We start from the raw sequence: 15,248 nt of genomic DNA, 5'->3' as shown, positions 1-15,248 counted from the left end.
CACCTGGGAAGCAAAAGCTGGGTAGGGGGGAGCGGAGCTGGGAGGATGGGAAGGGGGGAAATGAAGATAAAAGGGAGGAGCTCTCAGATTAATCCTGTAGGTTCATTACACCGGAAAGGTGGGTCCAGGAAAGCCATGTTTGGCAGGTAACGGGCCTTGCCTGGATGACTCAGCAGCCTCCTGCATGGCAGCCAAGCTGAGTCGGTGAAAGGAAGCACAGTTCCTCCAGGCCTGATGAGTGAGGTTATAAAGAGCTCACTGAAATGCATTTCAAAGCCATTCACTATCCCAGTAAGATGCTTCAAAACCAGGCTCAGAACTAATCCAAAAAGAGGGTGTCTTGATCCATGCTCACAATTCACATGAACAAGTCACCCAGCATCTGCCAGGAGGCCTTGGTTCTGTGCAAATGGGGAAATTAACAAAGTTCCGCTGAGTGTGCCATCCATTAGCAAAGGGCCACTGGCTCTCAAAGGCTCTGGGATTTAGATACTCAGCCTCCACAATGAGGCTGCTTCATGCTCCTCTGGCTTCTTCCACTGAAGCATCCCAAAGTGCTTTCCCAGGGTGGATTATTTATCCCATTGGGTGGATAAGGCTCAGAGAAGCCAAGTCTTGCCCGAAGCCAACCAGCAAGTCAGTTCCTGAGGTGGGAATTGAGATCCAGAACTCCCAGCCCTATTGTGGCCATTGGATGGCACACTCTGAGGGGCTCCCGAGGACAGCAGAGGCCACGGGGTGAGCCCTCTTGCATGGGAACTGTGGCAGACTAAGGGAACGGGACCCATGTGGAGGCGGAGCCTTACAGACCCAACAGCACAGCAGAAAACTCAGAGCATGCATCCTACCTGAGGTATACCAGGGGCATTCTCTTTGTAAATAAGGACATCAGTATTGAGATTAGTGGTTGTGTAGTCGTAAAATACTGGAGTTGGAAGAAGCCCTGGGAGAGCATCCATCCAATTTCTTTTGTTGCCTGGTGAGAAAATGGAGATCCGGAAAGACTAACTCGATGCTCAAGGTCACACAGTTGGCTCACGCCAGAGCGAGGGTTGGAGCCCGCATATCTTAAGTATTGACCCTCTGTTCTTTCTAAATGCCAAAAGTTCTGACAATAATAAAAATAATTACCTGATCTTTGACAGCACCTTGAAACTAAGTGAATCACCACCTCAAACAGTAGCTAGTCTTCCCCTGCACTTTCCTGCTATCTGAACGGAAATGGCATGAGGAAACCAGAGGTAAAGGGGTGGTGTGCACTGCTCAGACCTATAATCTAAGATGGAAAGCCTCCTTAATCTTCTACTCCTTTGGTCTTGGAGAAAATGAACACAGCCATGGAAAGAAATGGTGGTACATTTCAGGGAGGCTCTCGGAGAGCTGGTGAAGCTGGTCTCGCTGGCAAGGTCAGGCCCACTCTGGGACAGGTATCTAAAAAAACAAAAAAAAAAACAAAAAAAAGACGTGTCTGGAACAGCGTTCTCAAGCTTCTTGCGTGGGCCTCCGCTGAGTGACAGTGGGCTCTTGGCAGAGGTGGCAACCGGCAGCGGGAGGCTCTCCCATCGCTCACCCACCAGGTGTTCTTCCCAGCAACCACAGCAGCTTGGCAGGGAGTGCCGCATCCAGGGCATTGGGAGGGGCAAAGAGGCGCAGCTCCCTCTCCTTTGCGGTCCAGGTGTCAACAGACGGGATATGGATCTGCCCCTCCCTTAACAAATAAATAGGACTTTTACAGGCTGAGTAATCCCACATGGGATAAGCCAGACTGTCAGTTATCTCAGGTTTTCCAGCCAGGGTCGGCCCTCCCCAGTCCTGGACCATAGAGCCCATCACAGTTCCCATAAGGAGCGGCGTTTCTAGAACGCTGGCCATCCCCTGGGCAGCCAAGAGGCTGCATGTGCCCCCACTGGAGTTATGGGGAGCCAAGTCTTCCTGGGAGCTGCCACTCATTCTTTAAATCCCCCCCATTTGGCAGGTGTCCTGTTCCCGTTCCCAGTCTCTACGCTCATGGTTGTGTGCAGCTGCAGTCAATCCCTCCCGTTCAGCCCGGAGAGACAAGAGTGAAATTGCTGAGAAGACGGATTTAAGGAAGGAAAACACTTCCTCGTTGAGAATGGCATCAGCCCCAACCTTTTTACGCTCCTAACCACTGCCTGACTTTAGTGAAATAGACCAACGGATGAGCCCCCTGGCTGTTCTCTTTCTTTGGATTCCCTTCCAATGCCAGGCCTCTGAGCAAGAGGGGCAGTCTGCTGGGTCCTGACAAGTGAGAAGGGGACACTGGCAGGTGGACAAAGACCAGGTTAGACGCTAAGTCCTTAAGTTCAACGGTGCCTGCCTTCTAGCCCCCTGCAAGAGAGAGAGCTCATGGAGTTAATGTGGAAAGAGTGTTAGGAATCAGAAGTCCTGCGGTCTGATACGGACTTAGAGGGCAGTAAACCTTCCTAAACCTGGGGTTCTTCATCTGCAAAATGGGGATAGTAATACCTCCCCTCCTCTCCTCACGTAATTGTGAAAATTAAGTGAGTTAGAATAAATGAAAGCTTTGAATCGCTGACGAGTACTGCACTCCAAGTGAGTCCTCATTTTGCTCTTTTGAGCAGTTAGTTCACGGAGTCCGCACCCTGCGTGGTTGAGCCACTCCCAGCCGTTGCAGAGTTCCCCAGGTGGGTTCCCACCCAAGGGAGGATAAAGGAGGTGAGCCCTGGGGTTCTTGTTTGCCTCCCTCCCTCCTATAAATATTCTACAAGCACTGAGCCAGGCACTGCTCCGAGAGAAAAATAGACAAAATCCCTAACTTCAAGGAAGGACAGTAGAACCAACCCCCTAGTCCTAGCCCATGATGGCGATTGTCTGATCCAGGGGAGAGTAAACTTTGATTGGGACAATACAAACTGTCTCAGCCTTCGACAAGCACCTCATGGATGGATACCAATAATGGTAAAAGATCTTTCTGGACCTTGCAGGCCTGAACCCCAGCTGAGAACCCACGGAAACCAGCGATCCAACCCATTGTGAGTGGTCACCCACGTCCCATCTTCTGACTGGTCAGAAAGACTGGAGCCTTTGACTCACACAAGCCTACTTTGCAGCGTGGGGTCACGTTAGGGTCAGCTGTCAATCCCTAATGTTAGAAAAGCTCACCTCTGACTTAGTCATGATCTCCAGGGTTTTTACCTACAAGCAATGAATTGGCACTTCCCACCGAGGAATGACGATCGGACCCTGTAGATCCTCCTTAAGCTCCATGACTTAATGACTCCCCAGGTTAATGGAAGCAAAAGCCATGTAAGAAGTCACAGCTGCCAGGAACTTTGGTGGAAGAGCGAAACTTTGAAACTTTCCGAGCAGGTCGGGGAGTAGCAGCGCTAATCCCCGAGCCGTCCCCCTCCCCCGCTCCCCCACCCCCACCCTCACCCCACCCCCCCCACCCCCGCCCTTATCTCAGGCTTGTTTTGACAGCTCGCCGAGCCGGGTCCCACGAGAAGAACATCAATATTGCTCCTTTCCCTTTTCACGTCTTTCGTCTTTCGCTCCAACCCATAGTTCGCCGCAGGGGGAAGGAAGAAACAATCAAGCATTGTCTTGTTCTGGCCCGGTGTGTCAGGGCCTCATGGAATAAATATTATTTGCCTGGGAGGGGAACTGGCTGGCAGACAGCTCACAGTGTAAAGTAAGGGCTGGGTAGGACAGGGAGGGCGGTGATGTTTGGGTTTGGTTTTATTAGGAGTTTAATCTTTTTCTCCCTTGGTTCTGTGGGCTTTGTTCCCCCGGACAGGCCATTAAGCATGAAGCCGGTGTGGTGCAGGGCCTCTGCCAAGAAGAAACAAAAGAGATTTTTTGCAGCGTGTGCCCTTGGTCACTCCCTCCATGTCCAGCTCTGGGTGAGCCAGGAGTGTGCCTTCTGGCGACTCTCACAGGCCGAAAAGAACATCTTGGAACATTCCACCTGCCATGGCAGCCCCTCAGCAATTATGGTCGGGACAGCAGCCCCCGCGTGGGTCTGGGGAGACAGGGGCCCCAGATATCCCAGTCAGTCTGCATGTATTGTGTTCCTACTGTGTGCATTTCAGTAGATGCTCTAGTATGCTGCATTTCAATTTTCCTTTGCGCCTTTTGCCTGAAGAAAGCCTCCCATCTCTCTGGAATAGAAACTGAAGATCAGTCATTGACTAAGAGGCAGACATTGGAGGGAATGCACGGGAAAGGCTCTCAGGAGGAGGAGTGGGTAAGAAACACAAGGGCCTTGCTGCCTTGGGACAGCCACAGAGCAGTGCGGGTAGGAAAGGGGTGTCTCTGCTGTGCAATCAAAAGTCCCCCCTTCCCCTCACCACAAAAATCCCTCACCCCTAAAATCTATTCTGAGTGCAAGCTACCTACCCGACCTCTGTAATAATAGCTCTTCATGGCCGAGAACTTACTGTATGTTGGACATCGTGCAAAGTGCTTTTACATATATTATCTCATTTAACAGAATGGCCTCCCCACCTGTCCAGTTCCATAGATGAGAAACCAAAACTCGGAGAGGCGGAGGACCATGTCCAAGGTTACACAGCCAATAAGAAGGCTCTGAACCCACCTCTATCTGCCTCCACAGTTTTATGCTCTCAGAGGCACTTCCCATAAGTGGAGACGGATTTGTGAAGACCCTCCTACCTTCAAGCTAGCCAGGACACACCTTTGCTAAGGGGACAGGTGCCGTCTGTCACTGTGGTGAGAGGCTCACTGGCCTCAGAGAAGGGCAGCCGCACCCTGGGCTTTGGGGCCATTGTGCTGTCTTCACCTGCTGGAGACCCTCTGTTCCCGGAGGGCAGAAAGCCTGTCTGTGGACTCTACTTAATTATTTCTGTATCCCAAATTATTCAGCGCTTTCCTCGGTGCCATGTACAATTAGGGATTTAATACATGTTTTCTGAGGATGATAACGATCTCATCATCCCAGCCAGGGAAATAAATATTGCCCCCCTTCTCTTAAGGAGAAACAAAGAGCCACAGAAGGCTAAACCCTCCTGGGCACTCAGTGCCGTGTGTGGAGGGCACGGGCATGCGAGTTCCGCAGACCTTGCTTTGGATCCTGGCTCAGCCATACACTAGCAGGGCGCCTGGGGCAAGTCAGCTGACCCTCTGTGAGGCTGAGTTTCCCCAGACACCTACTTTATAGGTTATTGTCAAGATTAGGTTGAGAAAATGCCCCCAAAGCTCCTTGACTGGCAGAGTCCTGGTTCAGTGTTAGTTTCCTTATCAGTGCATCTCTTTCTTTCAGTAAGACTCTCATGGTTCAAGAATCTTGATTCTCTCCGGCCTTGGGGACATTCCCACCACCACACACAGCTGATCCTACACCGGCTGACAGGCACGAGGCCCAGACTCGGGGCCACTGTCCCCCTCAGCGGCACGGCTGAGACCAGGCTGGAGCTTTGCAACAAGATGTAACTCAAGCAAGGAATAACGAAAGGGGACATAAAGCCAGAAGAATGTGCAAATAAGTCACAGGGTGACTTCTGCTCCTTGTGGCCTACTATAGGGAGGCCTCTCTGTCCGGCCCCAGCTGTGTCCAAGGAGCACCCTCCAGCCTGTCTAAGGTCCTCAGGGTCCAGGCTGAAGAGAAAGAAGTTGAGGTACTAGAGCGCTCTCTCCCACCCAAGACCTACTTTTGGAGTTCCCACTTCGAGTCTGAAGACAGGCCTTCTCCCCAGATGATAGCCAGAGTAAGCGTTCCTTTCCCAGAGTCCCTGCTTCCTTACACTCAGGAGGATAACCATATCAATCCAACATCAATAAACCCTGCATCTGTCCAGGAGACAGGGGACAGAAGGGAACATTTATGACAAGTGCTTTTTTTTTTTTTAAGATTTTATTTATTTATTTGACAGAGACAGACACAGCGAGAGCAGGAACATAAGCAGGGGGAGTGGGAGAGGGAGAAGCAGGCTTCCCGCTGAGCAGGGAGCCCGATGCGGGGCTCTATCCCAGGACCCTGGGATCATGACCTGAGCTGAAGGTAGACACTTAACGACTGAACCACCCAGGCGCCCCCTGTCAAGTATTTTTGGATTATCATTCCTAACCCGCCGATGAAGACATTTTAGCTTGGAGAGATTGTGTGAATTGACCAAGTTCATGGCTGGCTAGCAAGTGGCAGAGCAAGCACTCGTTCTAAGCCCAGCTGTCGGGTCTCTCTGTCCTTGAGCCCAGGATACCAGCCCCAGCAACTGCACCCTCCCTAGGAATGAAGCTGGGGCTCTCCTACACAACAGTTTCCTGGAAGTACTGAGTGAAAGAAATGAGCACCGGATGAAGCCACAGGCATGAGGCAAGGGGACCTGAGAGTTGTCCCTCCCTCTGCCCGGTAGTCGATCAGAAGACCAGGGTTCAAGTGCAGGTTTCACCACGTGGAAGACTGTATAGGTCAGAAACATTACCCTCAGTGCCTCAGTTTCTGCATCTGTAAAATGGGGGAACAAATGAATTAATACATATAAAGTCCTCAGAACGGTGCCCAGTACATAGTAGTTATTAAATAGATATAGGTATTTTATCAATGTTGTTGTTGTTACTATTATTTCCTCTCAAAGTTCTGTGAGGAATAAATGAGGCGATGCATGTGGAAACACGTTACAAGCCGCAAAGGTCAGGGATGAGCACTCACATATGCTGACGGGATAATAGGAAAGGAGACTTGGCCTCACGTGATGTGTTCCAAGAGTCTCAAAACCTTCAACACAAAACACAGAACTACTCCAAAAAGCAATCTTTTGGGCGCCTGGGTGGCTCAGTCAGGTAAGCGTCTGCCTTCAGCTCAGGTCATGATCCCAGAGTCCTGGGACTGAGCCCCGCATTGGGCTCCCTGCTCAGCAGGGAGTCTGCTTCTCCCTCTGCCCCTCCCCCTGCTTGTGCTCGCGCTCTCTCTCTCTCATGCGCTCTCTCTCAAATAAATAAAATCTTTTAAAAACAAAAAGCAATTATTTGCCTTCTGGTTGTTTTTGTGTGTTCTACCTCAATTTTAGACCAGATCTTTTCTGTCACGGAGCTAGCTGTTTGCATTTCATTTAGTTATCCTCGGTCACTGCATGCCACGGGTGTCAAAGTAGCAGCACCTGGTCTAAGAGGTCCTTGGATGTCTTAGTGTGAACAGAGAATACAATTCAGCTCTCTCTTTCTCAGGTAATCCAGGTACATCCTTTCCTGACAGTCTGGAGGAACCCTGCAGGCAAGCCACCCAGCCAGGGGGGGCTGCTGCTAGCTGGTTAATGGCCATGAGCCCCAAAATACCACCCTTCCCGGTCTTGTAGCAAAAGCTCCTTGGCCCACATTGGGCCAGTTTCAAATGTGTCTGGTCAATTAGCCAAACAAGAGTTACTTGAGTGCAACTTTGCACCCAGCACCATGCTGGAAACACAGGGGTATATAAGGGAAGTGGCTATGCCATGGTCCCGGCCCTTATAGAGATCAGTCTGGCTGGTGAAATAAGGCCAATGAAACCGAAACAATGAGAGAATTATAAAAGATGGTGATATAATGAAGGGTTAGATTTTACGGCACCGAATGTAAATGCTGGAGTATAAAGGGAGACAGACAAAAGCTAGAGGGGGGCAGGAAAGGCTCATGCAGGAAGAGGTTCGTTAGCTGGGCCCTGATGGCTGTGTAGGAGTCACACTGGTGGAAGGCATTCCGAGCCCGGGAAACTACGTGAGAGAAATCTAGGAGGTCGAAGAGACCAAGGGCTGTTTATGGGGCAGAGGCGAAACTGGCAGGACTTATTCCCAAGCCTCTCCCCTGCTTCGCAAGAACCAGGAAAATGAATTCCTATTGGAAACACAACTAGTTGAAGTTGGTCCAGTCAGTCCTATTTGGCCTCCCCCTTCGATAGCCCTGTATGAACCCTGGCGAGCTACGTAACCACTTTGAAACTCACTCTCCTCCTCTGTAAAATGGGGATGACAAGACCTGTTGAACAGAGTGAGAATTCAAAGGGAGGGTATGTGGAGGCTCCCAGGGCCAAGTGCTGATAGGCAGGTGATGAGGACCATTCTCCCCTCAAATTCCAGAGTCAGTAGCTCCCAGCTCAGGTTCCCTGGAGAAGAAATGCCCTTCCATGCTCTCCCAGGAGCTAGTGCCCCTCTCTCCTTGCAGAGAGCAGCAGGAGTTGCTTTGTCTCTCTACCTCTTCAACTAAGTTCCAGGCAGAGGATAAAGACAGAGTTCTCTGCTCTTGGAACTCACTCCTGCCCTGCAGAGGAGGGTGAACCCGATTTGTGTGAGTCTCTTGCTGTTGACATTGATCCATAGAGGGTGCAGGAGGACACTGCCTGGGACCCACCTATCCGCAAAGCAGACTGCACCCTGACCTTGTGGGATCCTAACAGATGCCCTCCAACTTGACAGGGGGCCCTTCGGAGGTAGGCCTCTCTGAATGGAGCAAGCTGTCCTGCGGGCGGTGAACCCTGCTAGTTTTGCCACTCTCCTTTTTCTCTTCCTTGAGAAGAGCCAGGAAGGTGGAAAGGGCCTTGGGAAAACTTCTCAAAAGTGCTCACAGCTCCGAGAAAACAAAGTGGCCCGATAAGGAGCTGCCCCAGATTGGGAGCACCGTGAAACCGTGAGCCAGAGAAAGGAATGATCGCCTGGCCCTTCTGCGCAGCCTTGCGGTGAGACCGTGTCTGCAAAAAGCCGCGGAAGGCAGTTGCTTAGGGCTGGAAACAAACAACACACCGAAATGCCTTGGGAGAAGGAGCATCTAGTCGATCAGCCCCGAGGGACAGGCCCGCACCTCCTGACACTGCTCCTCGGCCCGGTTTCAGGCCACTGAGTCCAAGTTTCTGCCACAGACCCAGGGCTGAGGCTGTTTCCAAAGAGCTTGATAATAGTTTTCCACCTGTGCCTTGCCCAAGCCCCACCGCCCAGCGCGCCTGCCCTGTCTCCGCCCGGCGGGCCGGGCCCGCAGTCATTGCTGAGATCGGAGTCAGTCCAGCGAGGCCGGGCCTGGGCGGGGGGGGGGGAGGAATGGGGGGGGCGCCCGGGGGTTCGGAGGGGGCCGCGCCGCCCGCCCCGCAGCCCGGCCCCGGAGGGACCGGCACTGCCCGCGGGCGGAGAAGAAGCCGCCGGCGCCAGCACGCGGGACTCTGGCTACCCGGACTCCGCGCCCCCTCCGCCCTCCCCTGCGCGGGGAGCGCCCGCCGCGCCGCCACCGCCGGGGCCGTGAGACCGTCCTCTGGGCGGCTGCGCTCCAGGACGCCGCCGGCACCTCAGCACAGACACCCGGCGTGAGAGGGGGTCGCGGAGGGGGACGCCGGGCGTGAGTGCACACGCTGTCCGTGCGTGCGCAGGCGTGAGCCTGGGAGGGGGGGCTGCAAGGCGGGGCAGGGCGTGTGCGCGCTGGTGCGTGCGGGTGCACTCGAGAAGGCGTGTGTCTGCATATGCGCCCGTTGTGTCCGTGAGTGTGCACCCGTGCGCGTGTGAACAGAAAACCTAACAGAGAATTCCAAGCAGCCTAAAAGACAGCCCCAAGCTCCTGGATGGAAACCCCTAGAATGTAAGCTCCATTTGGGGGGACTTGTGTTTGATTGTTCACTGCTATATCCCCAGTACCTCTTAGGGTACTTGGTACATGGGAGGTGCTTAATAAATCGTCGTTGAGTTAGTGAGTGGATCCCAGAAGTGGAGGGAGGCCATTCTGGAACCGGAGAGAGTGGAGAAAGAAGCCACATCTCACCTACTTGGCTGTTCTGGGTACCAGCCCTGGCTGCCTGTCCCGAGTCAGCCCTTCTCCGCAGGCAGGTTGTACCACGTTCACTTCCCTGCTCCCACTGGTTCACGCTCTCCCCTTGACCGGCCTGTTTCCCGGGTCTCCCACCTGTTAGCCCACAACTGACAGAGCGCGGGAGACGGCCAAGCCGAGGAGCAGGGCGCTGCCTATAGAGAGCTACCGAGGCGGCCTCCCCCTTCTGGAAGCACAGGGTAAGATCCGGTGAGACCCGGCGCTCTTCCTTTGCTCCTCCGTTGGGGAATTTAGACTGGGAGCTTCAGTTTCTCCACTTTCAAATAGTAGCTGTTACCCTTGCCCCACAGAGTTGTTGCAAAGTCAAGGAGTCCCTAGAAGGAAGAGTTCTGGAACACAGGGTAGGTCTTACAGAAAGGTTGGTTTCTTTTCCTGAATAGTAGGCAGCAATCTGGGAGTGTCCCGTGTGTGGCTGGGGATTGGTTATGGTTTGATAATCGCTACCAGAACACCCCTCCTTTTCTAACAGGATGCCTTGAGGGGAATTTAATGGTTGTTAAAAACTGAGGCAGGCTTCATTTCTAAAACCTTCGGAGGTTCTCTGCTATGAGTCATGTATTCTGCTGGGACCTCCTCACACTCAGGGGGGAGGTTTTCCAAGTCATTAAACCATCACCTTGCCACCAATCTGGGGTGCTCCCGGGTCTGGCCTCTCCACTTGGGGACCTTCTCCTGCCCACATGGGCTGCCTCCACAGCTACGCTGGAGGAGATTAGCAAATTCTTCCTTCGCCTGGAGAGAGAGACACTATGTGAAAATCTAATCCTGCAGTAACATTTTTCATCACTAAAGGAAGGATCAGCTTTCACCCTTCTCAACCTGATTTAAGGACTCACCAGAAATAACAACCTTCATGGAGTAATTAGGAAATTATCCTCTTACAAATTGGTAGATGTCTCCTTTCTTTTCCTTGGGATAAGGGGGTTGTTTTTCTTTTACCGTGGTGAAGTTGGTGAGATTAACCACACCACTCGGGTAATTGTTCACTTGTGGGTAAGTTGATAGCCTGCCCTTCCAGGGCGCGCCTGCCAACACACTCCAGACTAACATGTTACATCCTCTCTGCAGCCCTTCCTGATGAAAGGAAAACTTCAATCATACTTAGTTAAAGGAGTTCTTTAAACCTGGCCTGTCAGTACCCTGGAGGTGGAGAATGACACCGAGGTTAAGGAAAGGTTTTGTAGAACTGGCTAGACATGAATTTGTTTAAAGGGATTGGGTGCATTCAGTCTGAGCCTAATCGATACTGACTGTTCCTGGGCTTGTGGAAAACTGAGAGTCCAGGAAGTCCCGAAAGGCCCCAGGAAGAATTTTCAGTTGATAGCAAGGAGAAATCCCCAACTGTGAAATTTCTAAGTCCTAATCTGTTTTAATTTAGAAATCTACAATTTTAGTAGAAATGAGACCAGAAGCCCAAAGGTAAAAATGGAATTGATATCAGCCTCCTCCTTCCACTTTGACATGTTCTGTCTCACTCCGTACCTTCCCAAATTCTTTCTCTCTCTCTCTCTTTCTGTCTTACACACACACACACACACACACACACACATGCACACAGAGCAACAACCAACAGGCTTGACAGATCTCTTGGATTCATTAAGAATCTTCTGGAGTTTTCAGTATGCTAAAAGAAGTGCTGAAAGATATGTCTGTGTCTATGTGTGTGTGTGCGCACGCGCACACTTATCGTTTAGCGCTTCTGTTTAACACTTGATACATTCCAGGAGCTCTTACACATTCTCTCACTCAATGCAGTCATAAAAAACACAGCAAAGCAAACAAAATGACGCTCTGTGGCAGGTGTTGTTACTCTCCCCATTTCGCCAAGGAGGAGCCTGAGACTAAGACTCAGGGAGGGGAAGTGACATAGGTGATGTCCTGCCGTCAGCGTGCGACGCGGCCAGCATTGGAGTGGGTGTTCCCTCCCAGGGCATTAAAAATCATCATCTCATCTGACGCCGGTGTAGAAAGGGTCTCATCATAAAATCAATGCTGTATAGTAAATGGCTGGTAGCAATTTCATGTGCTGCCCCTTCCAGAAGTATTTGCCCTGAAATAGGAAGCAATTCATAATCCAAATGAAGAGAGCTCTAATGGTTAAAATTTCAGGCGCCAGTAACAGGCTAGTAAAAGAAATAAACATAAGGACTTAGATGGACAGGAATCTCTTGACTTACGAAAGTTGACAGAAGTTTTATTTCTAGGAGCCCTTACAGGGCTCCTGGATGCCTCTCTGCTCTCAGCTTGTCTCCTTCCAACCTGCTCTGTGTAGTACCAGCTGCTCATACAAGCATCAGAAGGGCAGGCTCCCTAGTACAATGCTTCCCAAAGTGTGAGCCCAGGACTGGCAGTGTTTTTGGTACCTGAAAGTTTGTTGGAGATGCAGATCCCCAGGCCCTGCCTCAGATCCACTCAATCAGAAACTCCAGGGGAGGGGCCCAGCAGTCTGTGTTCTAACAGGCCGCCTAGGTAATGCTGCTGCTCCCTCAAGTTTGAGAACCACTGCCTTAGAGCCTATGAGAGGATGCCCCCCCAAGAGTTAACTGACCCCAGTAGGTCCGTTAGAGTCTAACTAGACCCTCAGACATTCAGTTTCCTACACATTTCTTTTTCCTGTATCTCTGATACACGGTGCCTGTTATTTTGAAAGGGCTTGCTTGGTTCTTTATTTGGCAAACTCCTACTAATTATTTAAAGCTCAATTCGAAGATTTCCCCCTCTCAAGACTTCACCTGTTTTCTCCTAGCAAAGTTTCACTCACCCATTCTCCTGTCCCCCTACAGCACCTGTGCGTACCTCTCTTTACAGCACCTGTGTGCACCTCCCCTGTCCCCCACAGCACCTGTGCATACCTCCCCTGTCGCCCTACACACCTGTGCGTACCTCCCACTACAACACCTGTGTGTAACTCCCCCTACAGCACCTGTGCGTACCTCCCCGTCCCCCTACAGCACCTGTGCAAACCTCCCTCTACAGCACCTGTGTGTGCCTCCCCTGCCCCCCTAAAGCACCTGTGCGTACCTCCCTCTACAGCACCTGTGCATATCTCCCCTGTCCCCCTACAGCACCTGTGTGTAACTCCCCTGCCCCCTAAAGCACCTGTGCGAACCTCCCTCTACAGCACCTGTGCATCTCTGCCCTGCCCCCCTAAAGCACCTGTGCGTACCTCCCTCTACAGCACCTGTGCATATCTCCCCTGTCCCCCTACAGCACCTGTGTGTAACTCCCCTGCCCCCTAAAGCACCTGTGCGAATCTCCCTCTACAGCACCTGTGCATATCTGCCCTGCCCCCCTAAAGCACCTGTGCGTACCTCCCTCTACAGCACCTGTGCATACCTGCCCTGCCCCCCTAAAGCACCTGTGCGTACCTCCCTCTACAGCACCTGTGCATACCTGCCCTGCCCCCCTAAAGCACCTGTGCGTACCTCCCTCTACAGCACCTGTGCATACCTGCCCTGCCCCCCTAAAGCACCTGTGCGTACCTCCCTCTACAGCACCTGTGCATACCTGCCCTGCCCCCCTAAAGCACCTGTGCGTACCTCCCTCTACAGCACCTGTGCATACCTGCCCTGCCCCCCTAAAGCACCTGTGCGTACCTCCCTCTACAGCACCTGTGCATATCTGCCCTGCCCCCCTAAAGCACCTGTGCGAATCTCCCTCTACAGCACCTGTGCATATCTGCCCTGCCCCCCTAAAGCACCTGTGCGAACCTCCCTCTACAGCACCTGTGCATACCTGCCCTGCCCCCCTAAAGCACCTGTGCGTACCTCCCTCTACAGCACCTTTGCATATCTCCCCTGTCCCCCTACAGCACCTGTGTGTAACTCCCCTGCCCCCTAAAGCACCTGTGCAAACCTCCCTCTACAGCACCTGTGTGTACCTCCCCTGCTCCCCTAGAGCATCTGTGCATACCTCCCCCTACAGCACCTGTGCGTACCTCCCCTTACAGCACCTGTGTGCACCTCCCTCTACAGCACCTGTGTGCACCTCCCCTGTCCCCCTACAGCATCCGTGTGTACCTCCCCCTACAACACCTGTGCGTACCTCCCCCTACAGCACCTGTGTGTACCTCCCTCTACAGCACCTGTGTGCACCTCCCCTGCCCCCCTACACCTGTGCGTACCTCCCCCTACAGCACCTGTGTGTACCTCTCTCTACAGCACCTGTGTGCACCTCCCCTGCCCCCCTACAGCACCTATGCGTACCTCTCTCTACAGCACCTATGTGAACCTCCCCTGCCCCCCTACAGCACCTGTGTGTACCACCCCTGCCCCCCTACAGCATCTGTGTGCACCTCTCTCTACAGCACCTGTGTGTACCTCCCCTGCCCCCCTACAGCATTTGTGCATACCTCCCCCTACACCTGTGTGTACCTCTCTCTACAGCACCTGTGTGCACCTCCCCTGCCCCCCTACAGCATCTGTGCATACCTCCCCCTACAGCACCTGTGCGTACCTCCCTCTACAGCACCTGTGTGCACCTCCCCTGCCCCCCTAAAGCACCTGTGCGTACCTCTCTCTACAGCACCTGTGTGCACCTCCCCTGCCCCCCTACATCACCTGTGTGCACCTCCCCTGCCCCCCTACAGCACCTGTGTGTACCTCTCTCTACAGCACCTGTGTGCACCTCCCCCTACAGCACCTGTGCTTACCTCCCCCCTACAGCACCTGTGTGTACCTCTCTCTACAGTCCCTGTGAGCACCTCCCCTGTCCCCCTACAGCACCTATGCTTACCTCCCCCCTACAGCACCTGTGTGTACCTCTCTCTACAGCCCCTGTGAGCACCTCCTCGTCCCCCTACAGCACCTGTGTGTACCTCCCCCTACAGCACCTATGTGAACCTCCCCTGCCCCCCCACAGCACCTGTGCGTACCTCCCCCTACAGCACCTGTGTGCACCTCTCTCTACAGCACCTGTGCGTACCTCCCTCTACATCACCTGTGTGCACCTCCCCTGCCCCCCTACAGCACCTGTGTGTACCTCTCTCTACAGCACCTGTGTGCACCTCCCCCTACAGCACCTGTGTGTACCTCCCCTGCCCCCCCACAGCATCTGTGCGTACCTCCCCCTACAGCACCTGTGTGTACCTCTCTCTACAGCACTTATGTGAACCTCCCCTGCCCCCCCTACAGCACCTGTGCGTACCGCCCCCTACAGCACCTGTGCGTACCTCCCTCTACATCACCTGTGTGCACCTCCCCTGCCCCCCTACAGCACCTGTGTGTACCTCTCTCTACAGCACCTGTGTGCACCTCCCCCTACAGCACCTGTGTGTACCTCCCCTGCCCCCCTACAGCATCTGTGCATACCTCCCCCTACAGCACCTGTGTGTACCTCTCTCTACAGCACTTATGTGAACCTCCCCTGCCCCCCCTACAGCACCTGTGTGTACCGCCCCCTACAGCACCTGTGCGTACCTCCCTCTACATCACTTGTGTGCACCTCCCCTGCCCCCCTACAGCACCTGTGTGCAC

The sequence above is a fragment of the Halichoerus grypus genome, chromosome 11, assembly GCF_964656455.1.
Source record: "Halichoerus grypus chromosome 11, mHalGry1.hap1.1, whole genome shotgun sequence".
Taxonomy (NCBI): Eukaryota; Metazoa; Chordata; class Mammalia; order Carnivora; family Phocidae; genus Halichoerus; species Halichoerus grypus.
Note: the sequence above shows the minus strand (reverse complement) of the source record.